The sequence below is a fragment of the Chroicocephalus ridibundus genome, chromosome 3 (assembly GCF_963924245.1).
Source record: "Chroicocephalus ridibundus chromosome 3, bChrRid1.1, whole genome shotgun sequence".
Taxonomy (NCBI): Eukaryota; Metazoa; Chordata; class Aves; order Charadriiformes; family Laridae; genus Chroicocephalus; species Chroicocephalus ridibundus.
Window position 1 is genome coordinate 96,835,598 of NC_086286.1, and position 12,361 is coordinate 96,847,958.

General features: G+C 40.5%; 1 protein-coding gene across 6 annotated transcripts in view; it reads right to left on the reverse strand.

Moving 5' to 3' along the window:
* Window positions 1-12,361, reverse strand: part of COL19A1 (collagen type XIX alpha 1 chain) — a 220,136-nt gene that overhangs the window by 130,605 nt on the left and 77,170 nt on the right. The gene's annotated exons all lie outside the window — the stretch shown is intronic.

The following is a 12,361-nucleotide window of genomic DNA, read 5'->3' on the forward strand; positions in this document are numbered from 1 at the left end:
GAAAAATGTGTGTATGGGTGGGTGTCTGCACAACAGCAAAGGTAAGTTATGAGCCAGAAAAAAAGGGAAAAGAGAAGGCACAGATAATCAAGGACAAGCAACAAAAATAGCAAGCAGACCAAAAAAATAAATCCAGAAACAGTGATAAGAAAATAAGTTTTAACAAAAATGACTGGATGCTGAACTTCAGTCAGACCTATTTCTCTAAGACTATCTTGTGGGAACACTCATATGATGGGCTATTTCCAGGCCTCTCTCTAATCCAATTGAGGTCACATTTAGTTTGCAAATTAATTATATTCTGGCATTTCTTATCTTTTGACTCAGCAATCATCTTTTTAAAATTCAGTCTGTTCAGATTAATAAATGGCGAACAAGAAAAATCATCTGTCATAATGAATTATAAGGCCTTTCACCAGAGATCATCTGTGGAGTCAGAAGAGAGAATATTTTAATTTACAGCCATAAGCTTTATCACTTGAGCTAAAAGACTAGGTAGCTGCAGCACAGGATGACCCCTCTCTTCTGGTGAACCAGAGCATAGGCTGAACATGGGACATCTTCCACTCATCATAGAATACAAACAATTCACTAGCCAAGCCGATGAAAAGAAATCCTGTATTCTAGCTTTCTAATGCCAAAAAAATGCACCTGTCAAATATTATATTTCTAATCCAAGGCAGAACGAGCTTGAGAGTTCACACCAGCATTGAGGTATTGGCAAAGTCACTTCTCCACTAATCTTGTTCTCAGCAAGACACGATTTGTTTACACTCAAACCTCATAAAGAAAACTATTTTGAGGCATATGACTAAACCTGGTGATGATACCAAATTATACAGGATAAAACAGATGAGGATGAGCTGTGACAAACTCAATAAGGGCATGATGAGATGAAGTGACATAGCAAAAGAAGGACAAATGAAGTTCGATGTAGGTATATTTAAAATTACGAAGACGGTAAAATCCTTATGTCCCATATGCAGCAACAACATCTGTGAACACAATCACAGCTTCCTAAATGCAACAACTGGTAATGGTCAGTTCAAAAGGACCAAGAGGGAAATCTTGAGGCCACACTCAAAGCTAAAGAGAGGGTAAAAAAGGAAGTTCCATGTGAGGAGATATTAGAAAGGCACAAATAAAAAAATCAAAGACTTTCACTGTGATATTATATACACTGAAGTTCTTGCCTCTACCATCTTTAAACACTGCAACAGAACTCAAAAGCATCCAGAGGCAGCTAGTAAGGATGAGCAATATATTAGCAATAAGAAGAGGACTAAGGATTATCTCTGTCCTCTAGCAGATGGGGCCGGCAACATAGTGACCAAGGATGAGGAAAAGGCTGAGGTACTTAATGCAGTCTTTGCCTCAGTCTTCAGCAGTAGGACCAGTTGTTCCCTGAGCACCCAGACCCCTGAACTAGAAGACAGGGATGGGGAGCAGAATGAAGCCCCCGTAATCCAAAGGGAAATGGTGAGGGACCTGCTTCAGCACCTGGAGGTGCACAAATCTATGGGGCCGGATGGGATCCACCCAAGGGTATTGAAAGAGCTGGCGGAGGTGCTCGCCAGGCCACTTGGTATCATTTATGAGCAGTCCTGGACAACCGGGGAGGTCCCAGCTGACTGGAGGTTAGCAAATGTGACACCCATCCACAAGAAGGGCCGGAAGGAGGATCCGGGGAACTACAGGCCAGTCAGTCTGACCTCGGTGCCTGGGAAGGTCATGGAACAGATCCTCCTCAGTGCCATTACACGGCACATGCAGGAGAACAGGGTGATCAGGCCCAGTCAGCATGGGTTTGTGAAGGGCAGGTCATGCCTATCAAACCTAATATCCTTCTATGATAAGGTGACCCACTTAGTGGATGAGGGAAAAGCTGTGGATGTTATCTACTTGGATTTTTGCAAAGCTTTTGACACTGTTTCCCACCGCATTCTCCTGGAGAAACTGGATGCTCATGGCCTGGACAGGTATACTCTTCGCTGGGTTAAAAACTGGCTGGATGGCCGTGCCCAGAGAGTGGTGGTAAATGGAGTTAAATCCCGTTGTTGTCCAGTCACAAGTGGTGTCCGCCAGGGCTAGGTGCTGGGGCCGGTTCTCTTTAATATCTTTATCAATGATCTGGATGAAGGGATCGAATGCACCCTCAGTAAGTTCGCAGACGACACTAAACTGGGCGGGCGTGTTGATCTGCTTGAGGGGAGGTTGGCTCTGCAGAGGGATCTGGACAGGCTGGACCGATGGGCTGAGACCAATGGTATGAGGTTCAACAAGGCCAAGTGCCGGGTCCTGCACTTGGGTCACAACAACCCCATGCAGCGCTACAGGATTGGGGCAGAGTGGCTCGAAAGCAGCTCGACAGAAAAGGACCTGGGGGTGTTGGTTGACAGCCGGCTGAATATGAGCCAGCAGTGTGCCCAGGTGGCCAAGAAGGCCAACAGCATCCTAGCCTGTATCAGGAATAGTGTGGTGAGCCGGACTAGGGAAGTGATCATCCCCCTGTACTCGGCACTGGTGAGGCCCCACCTCGAGTACTGCGTTCAGTTTTGGGCCCCTCGCTACAGGAGGGACATTGAGGTGTTGGAGCGTGTCCAGAGAAGGGCTACAAAGCTGGTGAGGGGTCTGGAGGACAAACCTTATGAAGAACGACTGAGGGAGCTGGGGTTGTTTAGCCTGGAGAAGAGGAGGCTGAGGGGAGACCTTATCACCCTCTACAACTACCTGAAAGGAGGTTGTAGAGAGATGGGGGCTGACCTCTTCTCCCTGGTGACAAGTGATAGGACGAGAGGAAACGGGTTCAACTTACGTCAGGGGAGGTTTAGATTAGATATTAGGAGACATTTTTTCACTGAAAGGGTTATTAAACATTGGAATAGGCTGCCCAGGGAGGTGGTGGATTCACCATCCCTGGAGGTGTTTAAAAAAAGGGTAGATGTGGTACTTAGGGACATGGTTTAGAAGTGGCTCTTGTCAGGGTAGGTTAAAGGTTGGACTCGATGATCTTAAAGGTCCCTTCCAACCTCAACAATTCTATGATTCTATGATCAAATACAAAACAGTTTTCACAGTAGGAGATACTAAGTAAGCTGGTATTCTTCAGTTTGGAAGGACAGCTCAGGAATGCATGATGCTTATTGATTCTTGATTGATACTGAAAAGGAGAAGAATCTTAGAATCATAGAACGGTTAGAGTTGGAAGGGACCTTAAAGATCATCTAGCTCCAACCCCCTCCACGATAGGCAGGGACACCTCCCACTAAACCAGGCTGCTCAAAGCCCAATCCAACCTGGCCTTGAACACTTCCGGGGATGGGACATCCACAACTTCTCTGGGCAACCTCTTCCAGTGTCTCACCACCCTCACAGTGAACAATTTCTTCCTAATATCTAATTGAAATCTGCTCTCTTTCCATTTAAAACCATTACCTCTCATTCTATTGCTAACACTCCCTGATAAGGAGTCCTTCCCCATCTTTCCTGTAGGCCCCCCCCTTTAAGTACTGGAAGGACGCTATAAGGTCTCCCCAGAGCTTTCTCTTCTCCAGGCTGAACAACCCCAACTCTCTCAGCCTGTATTCAGAGGAGACGTGCTCCAGCCCTCTGATCACCTTTGTGACCTTCCTAAGGACTGGCTCCAACAGCTCCATGTCCTTATGTTGGGGACCCCAGAGCTGCACACAGTACTGCAGGGGGGATCTCCTGAGAGCAGAGTAGAGGGCAGTATCACCTCTCTCAACCTGCTGGCAACGCTTCTTTTGATGTAACCCGGAAAGCCAACCGCATCCTGTGCACACGTCAGCTCATGTTGAGCTTCTCATCAACCAACACCCAAGTCCTTCCCCTCAGGGCTGCTCTCAATACATTCTCCACCCAGCCTGTATTTGTGCTTGGGTCTACCCCAATCCACGCGCAGGACCTTACACTTCCAGTAGAAGTAAGGGACACCAAATTAAATTAAGAGGAAGCAGGTTCCAAACAAACAAAAGGAAGTGGTTCTTCAAACACAAAGATAAACGGCATAATTCCTCACCACAGGATATTGCAGATGCTCATAGTTTACATGAATTATGTTTACATGAAGGGAAAACTGCATTCATTAATGGGAGAGAAGTCCATTGAAGGATACTAAATCCACCGAAAACACATCTGGCTGAGATCGCAGTCTCAAATAACTGGAGGCTGGAAGAGTACATGGTGAGAAGCACTATACTTGCTTACTTTGTCCTTACGCTTTTCCCTGGGCACCACTTCTGGCTATCATTAAAAGCAGGATGCTGAGCCTGATGAACCTTTAATCTGACCAAATGGGTATGTGTAAGTAAATTAAACAATGATACAGCTTGGGACCTGGAACTTGGTCATCTATATCATTAAGTTGATAGACCCCAGCTGTGAAGGTCTCTTGCAGACATTTCAATGAGTCTAATTAGCATTTCCCTGTATAATTCCCAGGCACAGTTCAAAAGTTAGCATAGGCTAGGGACTGTTCCCAACAGGCAGTTTCGATTAAGCCTCTTTCAAAGGGCAAGAGAGTTAAACAGTAAGAAGATGGCCAGATCAAGCCAAATACCACAGAATTACAGGATAAGCCCTGGTTTACCTTACTAGGATAAATGCCAATGTGACTGCTTTTATTACAGGTAGAGACTTCCTGTAGAATTAACAATATGCTTTTCCTTTTCCCCTAGAATATCTATGTACAGGTGTCTCTCATTGTGATCGTACATCATCTGCTTGGTAATAAAAAAAACCTCTGTCAAGTAAAAACACTTGCATGGCTCCTCATTGAGACGGCTGTCTTATAAACAACATATAACCTCATATGACTTCATGAAAAAAATTCTAAAATGCTACCCACAATGTCAGAGCAGAACAATCACACAAGCAAAGCAAAGAAAAATATTCCCCTCAACCCCAAAGCTTAAAAGGTGCAAACAAGTGACTAAGTAGTTACAGGATGAGAAAGAGAAAACTCTAATACTTCCCTACATAGCACTGGAAGACAAGTATGAAAAAAACCTCAGTTCATATTTACATCCAGCTGGTAAAGCCCCCAGTCTTTACTATATGAAATAGGATTTAAAAGACTTCAGAAAATCTTCCCCCTGCCCTAATAAGGTATCTGTATTGATGGTTAGCAGAGGTAAGGAGGCACATTTTCAGCGCAGTGGCTCTGACTGCCACCATCCAAACAAATTAGGGAATCGGACCCTTAGTCTATAAAGCAAAACGCACTTTCTTCCATACTCCAAAAAACGTGCAGACTAATAGGTCTGTATATGCAGTGGCCATAGTTACATCAAGATTTGCATCTTACTGAATTTACTCTTCTAGTCTTTTGTTTAGACTGAAGCATTTTTAGCAGAATTTTCAGCTGACAAATATACGTGCTGTACTAATACACAGGAGGGTTACTAACTGCTTCTCTTAATTGTAGTTTTTTAGTATTTTTAATTATAGTCCTTTGAGGTTCATGACTGTCTTCTATCCATGAGTAATAGCTTCTATTTTTCAAGTAGATTGGAAGCTTCCCCAGTACTTGAGCTGTCTTATGTGGACCGGTTTCATCACTGAGATTTATAATACAGACATCAAAATATTAGAAGGGCTAAAAAATGACTAACTTCAACTAGCATCTTAGAAAGGAAAGGTGATTCCTTCTTCATTTATTTATGCTTGTTTAAGAGAAGCATATTGAAGACTGGGAAATAAAAGACTACACCTGGAAACACACTGGAAGTTTAATAGCCTTGCATGTTCTGAATGGATGGAAGAGAGACAGAGGAGTATTTTATTAGGTGCGATAGGATGAAGTAGAAAATGTTGAACCTCCAGGAAATCTTCTTGACACTAAGATCTATTAGGAATTTTCTTCTAAAGGAAATAGAGGAAGCCTTATTTCCTGGGATAATTCAAATTGTACTCCACAAAATAGTAAATATATACAAAGAACATCCTGCGTTTAGAAGAAAATGAAGCAGATGACAATTTTTTCTACATTTAGGCTGGACAAGCCCCAGACTCGCTCTCTTCTCACATGTATACACAGGCAAAAGCACAATCAAAACAGACAAGAAGTAAAGATAAAAGGATGAAATTTTGGAAGTAATGAATTATTCTCATTGTGGTTTTACTTTCAAAGTTTCTTTTAGTCAAATACATGTAATTTTTATTTATAATCATTTTACTGAGAAATATCAAAGAATGAGAGTAAAATAATAACTTTACCAAAGATCAAGTGTTTACAAGTACATATCACAGCACATATACTGCTACGTAGCTCAGCTCCAATGATATTCATTTTTAAAATCCTCTATTTCAAGTGTGAGATGGGAGGGGAATGTGTTTTATCAAGGAAAGCAACCAGTCAAGGAAAACTGCAATTGAAGAGTCCCTCTCCAGAGCGCAGCCATCCTCCTACTCTACCACTCACAACTTCTGAGCCTTCTGCGATATCAACTAGTACTGCGATTTAGTCTATATAACAGCATATCTTACTTGCCTCTCTGAGTTGAAACAGAAACAAGGATTTTATACTAGTATTTTGAAGCAGCTAAGCAAGGAATTTAGTTTTCCCAGCTCTGTGAAATCACTGTTATCTATTAGTGACGACGCTGTCATGTTTGCTCAGCTATAATTACCATGTAAATGTGTTGGCTTTTTTATCACCACTATTCCAAATAAAATATAGATTTGTTCCACACATGCTGCCAAATTATAATGAAATTTATATGGTGTTCAGGTTGCATATGTCCCACAAAACTGAATTCTCAGTGTTCCAGCTCAGTTACAGAAAGAATCGTATCTGTGAAGTACACTACAGCAAATGCATATTCTAACCAAGAAGGTAGACAAGATGACAGGAAAATGTAGGACCTGGGTAAAGAGAGACCTTGCAATGACCAAAGGAAGCAAGAGCCAAGAGAAAAAAGAGAATAAATCACAGATTTAACAAAGGAAAAAAGATAACTTAAGAGGTTATTTGCCTGATTACCTAGCAGGCTTTGGGCCAGTTCCAACTCCCAAGCAACATACATGCTTCAAGTATCAAAATAAATAATGAATGAGACTTCAACCTCTGTAGGTTTCAAGATCTCAGATCTAACTTCGAGTTTATTTTTTTGTTAAGCTCAAAACAGCTGCCAAGCTCAAAACTTTGAACGTGTCCACTCATCTGAACTGAAGCACTTGAACATCTTGCCTCAGCAAATTAAGAAGCTACAAATTAAAGAATAGAAGACAACTGCTGGAGAGGCAAGGGTTACCTGAGAGACAGATAAAACATTATAACTAGGTATTGAGATTTCTGAAATTAATTTTTTTTTAAATTGCTAGTGACAATGTATATCTTGATAACTTATCTTCTCCCCCATGGCTGCATTTAAGCAACTCAAGCCAACTGGTGTTTGAGATAAGGCGCTGCCCTTTGTTTTGGTTTGGTGGACTTTGGGTTTCTCCATTTAGAGTAAACTGACAGTCATTAAACGATGCACCAAATTTTGTGACATAGCTTTAAGCATATGTTTTAAGAAAACCTGGTGCTTCTAACTCTGTTGTTAGAGTGAACGCCCATTTTGTGGACCCTTTAGTTATCAGGGTTTCCTCTGGGTCTTTAAGATCTGTTATTTTGGGGGTTCTGTGCTTTTTTGTTCCAACTTGAAGGGTTGTGACATGCTCAAAGCAGGAATACATGTAACTTCATTGCACTGCAATTTCTATATGGCTCAAGTTCTTAGTACATTGCATAATGCTCTGTATCAACTTATTCCTTATTTTATTCCTTTTTACCATGTTGTATTTATAATATTTCCCAGAGGTATCAAAACCGGGATCAGAGATCACCGATTGTTAGAACTCTGTCTCAAACTTTGTCTACAAACTGATAGGAAAGGCAGGTTTTATTTTATGTGTCACTGATTTCAGTGCCTGGTTCTCCTTCTTACTCTGAATTGTCAGAAACTGACAGAGATTTTATTTTTCAGAAAGTAATTGCTTTACGATAGGACACTGGAAGAAAGCAATCCAGTCAAAAAAAAAAAAAAAGAAAGAAGAGAGCAGCAATACATAGAAGGCTGTAAAAATGAAAGAAGAAAATTCACTTGGTAAATAAAATTGTATTTAGACAACGCAGGGACAGAACTTCAACTATGGGAATAGACACAGCTCAGGTGAATGGAGCTGTGATCAGACAGCCCAACAGTTGCATGACAATTTTCATTTTAATAAATTTTAAGATTTTCCTTTTTTTGTTACTTAGCAAATTTTGAAGACACCTTTAGATTTCATTTATGTTGAACAATTTGTTTTGTAATCATTTGTATTGGAAAATAAACTGTATCATAGGGTTTCAGCAAACCTAAGCTAAAAACATCCCAGAGAGTGCATACGCACCCGTCATCCAAGCAACCATGTACAATGCTATCCAAACAAACGTTCCATGACAGCTTCTATGAGGAAGACAGCACCAGCTGAGAGGTGAGCGGATATTTAAGGGCGGGCACTGGTCACCCCGAGTTGTGATGCTCCAAAAGAAGAGTGTGTGATTGTATATACACATCTTAAAAAATCTGCCTATAACATATTCTGGTGAACACTATTAGTCCATACTGTAAATTAAGTGTACATTCACATCACACCCCTGCTAATATTAAAAAAAAACCCCAAACAAATCCCAAACCATTATCATGTTTTATTGTTCTCCTTTTTTATGTGGATTTATAATGTGAACACATGTGCCAAATCAGAAAAATACCACGTTCATGTTCGCTATTCATAAAATCAAAGGATAATTGAGGCTGGACATGATCTCAAGAGGTCTCTAGCCCGATCTCCTGCTCAAAGCAAGGTTCAGCTATGGGGTCGGGCCAGGTTGCTCAGGGCTGGTCTTGAAAACTTCAAGGAAAAGAGGCTGCATAACCACTTTGGGTAACCTCTTCCAGAGCTTTACTATCCTAAGACAGAAAAGTATTAACTGGGGATTAAAAAAAAATAAGTATATACATTTTAAAAGAAACTATCTTGCGGTTCTCTGTGCTTATCCAATTAGAAATCAGTGTGACACCTTGCATAATTTTCATGCTATTAACAGAAAATGGTAAAATCATTTAAGATAATCCAACCACCTGCATTTTCATGAAGCAAGCCTTTCTTTAGTTTATTTCCTTTTCTGTAACCAGAATAATAAGTGCAGACCACTGGAAGGAGAAACTACTTCCATAAGAAACAACAGCATTAAAATTAAAAACCCTTTACTAATGGCTACACAGCACCTCCCTTGCTGCAAGTTCAGCCCATTGCACTACGGACACAGCAAATACACCATTCCCTTCCTCTTTCCAGCCGTGTTATGTATCTGAAGACTGTTTACATATTTCTTTTCAGCTGACTCTACACTAAGTAATCTTCATTCATGCAATCCTTCCTCGAAGGTCATGTGCTCCTGAGCACCAGTCATTCTCAGTGCTCTCCTTTCAAAACCCTTTAAGTTGAAGCCTTACAAATACCAAATAGCACAGGGCTATCTAATTAGTGTTGCAGACAATATTCCACTTTAAAACATCTTACTAAGAGTCTTTCGTTTGCAACTGACTGACTTCATTTACTTGTGTTCAGCTTCTGATCCAAATAATCCTCAGATTTTAATTTCTGGGCAGATATGATTTGATTTGGTTTTTCAAAGCTCAGACTTATTCTCCCCTACAGGTCGTTCCTTGCACTTGGTTCCTTTTGTGTTGGATCCTTTTTTTTTTTCTTTCAGGCTACATCTCTGATTTGCCAAGAACATTCTGGATTCTAAAGCTTTCTTCTAGCTATTATCAGTCTCTCCTGACTTCCTCTCACCGTACAGTGTAATACTCATACTTTCTATCCCATACTGTAAAATTACAATTCTGAACAGCCTTAGAACAAGGATGGATCCACATGCTCTAATCTGCCTTCCTGGCAGCAAACCAATCCAAGCTGCTCTCAGCATATACTTTTTCAAACGTACTCTGTAAGGGTAGGCCAATATTTTTGTTGCAGCTGCAAGACTATCATATAAGACAATGTCATTATCTAAGTAACACAAAGAAAACAGAATACAAAGGGGAATTAATACAAATTTACAGTGAGATTATATTTCCCATGGAAGGAAAACTTGCAGCGTAACACCTGCACACGCAGTCTGTAGCTTCCCTTACCACTACTGGCTTCTGTAAGACAGAACCACGTCCAACCAAGACTGAAAAAAAGGAGAAAGGCAGAACAAGACTTCTGGATTCCTCAAGGAAAACCAAGTGTTTTAAACAGCCTAAAAGAATCTCCCTCTATAGTTTAAATTACAGATGCCCCCTGTATCTTTAATTTACATACAATCACTTTCCCCTCAGTTGCCTGCGTCTCCCTGATATCCCCAGAGCTTATTCTGCAAAAGAAAAACGTAGTGAAATAAAAGTCGAAGTCAACCAGTTTGATTTGGTGAGGTATAAATCTGAGTTGGTTTCAGATATTCAATCCTATGAAATTATATGCTCACCAAAAAAAAAAAATATAGGATTGTTCATTTTAATGTACTTCTGGAGAGTTTGGAATGGCAAACAACCCATGTTTAGGCAGCTGTGTCCCACCCTAGGTCATATGCAAAACAGAGTGTGCAAACACTATCTTGCTCCTTAATATGCAAGATGAAGCAGAGGTTTTTTTCTACTAGAAAAAAAAAATCAGATTTTAAGTTCCAGGCTTTTAACCATGTTTGTTACGCACAAATTAGTACAAGTATTTTATTATGTGATGCTATGTTAAAATGCAAAGGTGTTGATATGTTTTTAGTACTGGAGTTCAGTAACCGGAAATTCAGCATTCTTGTTCTTCAATAATTATTTGAATTAAGGCTAAATTGAGTAACTGTTAGAAGTCCAGGCTGAGACTTCCTTCCCATACTCTTAAAACACACTCTTTCCTCACAAATCACGATGTGTAGCTTCTGATGAGACTGTTGCAAATAATTTTTGAGTGACCACTGGTAAATAAAGATCCTTCCACTCACATATTTCCTGTTATTTGAAGGACAGCTGAATACATTGTTAATAGTTACAGTGGAAATACTTTTAAATGGGATCTTTTAATTAACTTCTGAACTTACAAGAAAGAAAAGTTACAAAAGAAAAAAAAATAATCTAAATGTGCTGACTCAGCTTCTACTTCAGAAAAATGTGACTACCAGTGGTTGGGTCATTTTATCACTGCCTTAAAATAAGGGAAATCAAGCAAAGAGAGTGGCAGCAACAGCTGGAACCACGTGCCTGTGTCCAAACACAATTTATTCATAAAACTCGAGGAAGGCACAGCACAGCTGCAAAGCAATTATGAAAGGAAAAAAAAATAAAAAATCCATAAGCCCTTCAGAGCTGATGAGTAACAATACCACCAAGAAACACTCAAGCTTAACAAGTGGGTTTTTTTGGAGACAATCTTCACATTATAAATGTTAGTTGCTATGGATGCTGTATTTTACTTCTGACACTTCTTCCTTCCTGGTTACTGGAATACTTCCTCCTAAAATACCTCCACAATTTTAAATCTGCTTAAATTTTGTTAATCCATAACATGCCTTCTTCAAAATATGAACACTGGAAAGCTGGCTGACACTTCTGGTATGGTGGGTGAGTGAATATATCCATGTCCAAAGCAGCCTAACTCACAATTATATTGCACTTTTTTAAATTCAGAAGCTGCCACCTACTCCCCATTTTCCGCAGTCTGAATATTGCCAGAATAGCAGTATCTGTCATTCCTCATCTTTATGATATGTAAATTCAGCAGAACTGCTTTTCTGCACCTTTTTCAGACAGTGAGCTGAAACACAGAGAAACTACCTATGACCCAAGAAAAGCCTTTTAATTCAGATTGTCTAATCCAAATCAGCCAAAACTAGTGAAAAAGCAGTAACCAGGCAGCAATAGGGTTAGGAGCTGAAGTTTCAACCATAAACTATCACCATCGTTACTTAAATTTCTATTAGGCAAGCTAAGAACAGGCTCTTCCTCCCACTTGTCCCTCAACACAGGCTTGCCTTTGATGACCTGTGAAGACTTACTTGTCTGAAGCCACATGAGAAGATTAGGTTGCATCATCTAGAGCGAGCCAGGCTGGCATTCTGTCACCCAAGACAGGCTTCCACAGGGCCAGTTTAATTCCCATTTTAATGCACAAGCTTTTGAACTATTTCCAGCCGCTACAAAGCATCTACAATTAGGACAAACTGCTTCAAGCTCCATTTCCGACACCCACTGGTGAAGAACAAGGAAAGGCTTCTCCTGGAATTTACACTCGGAACGTTTTATGGTTGTCAGGAGACTAAGATTGTCCTTAG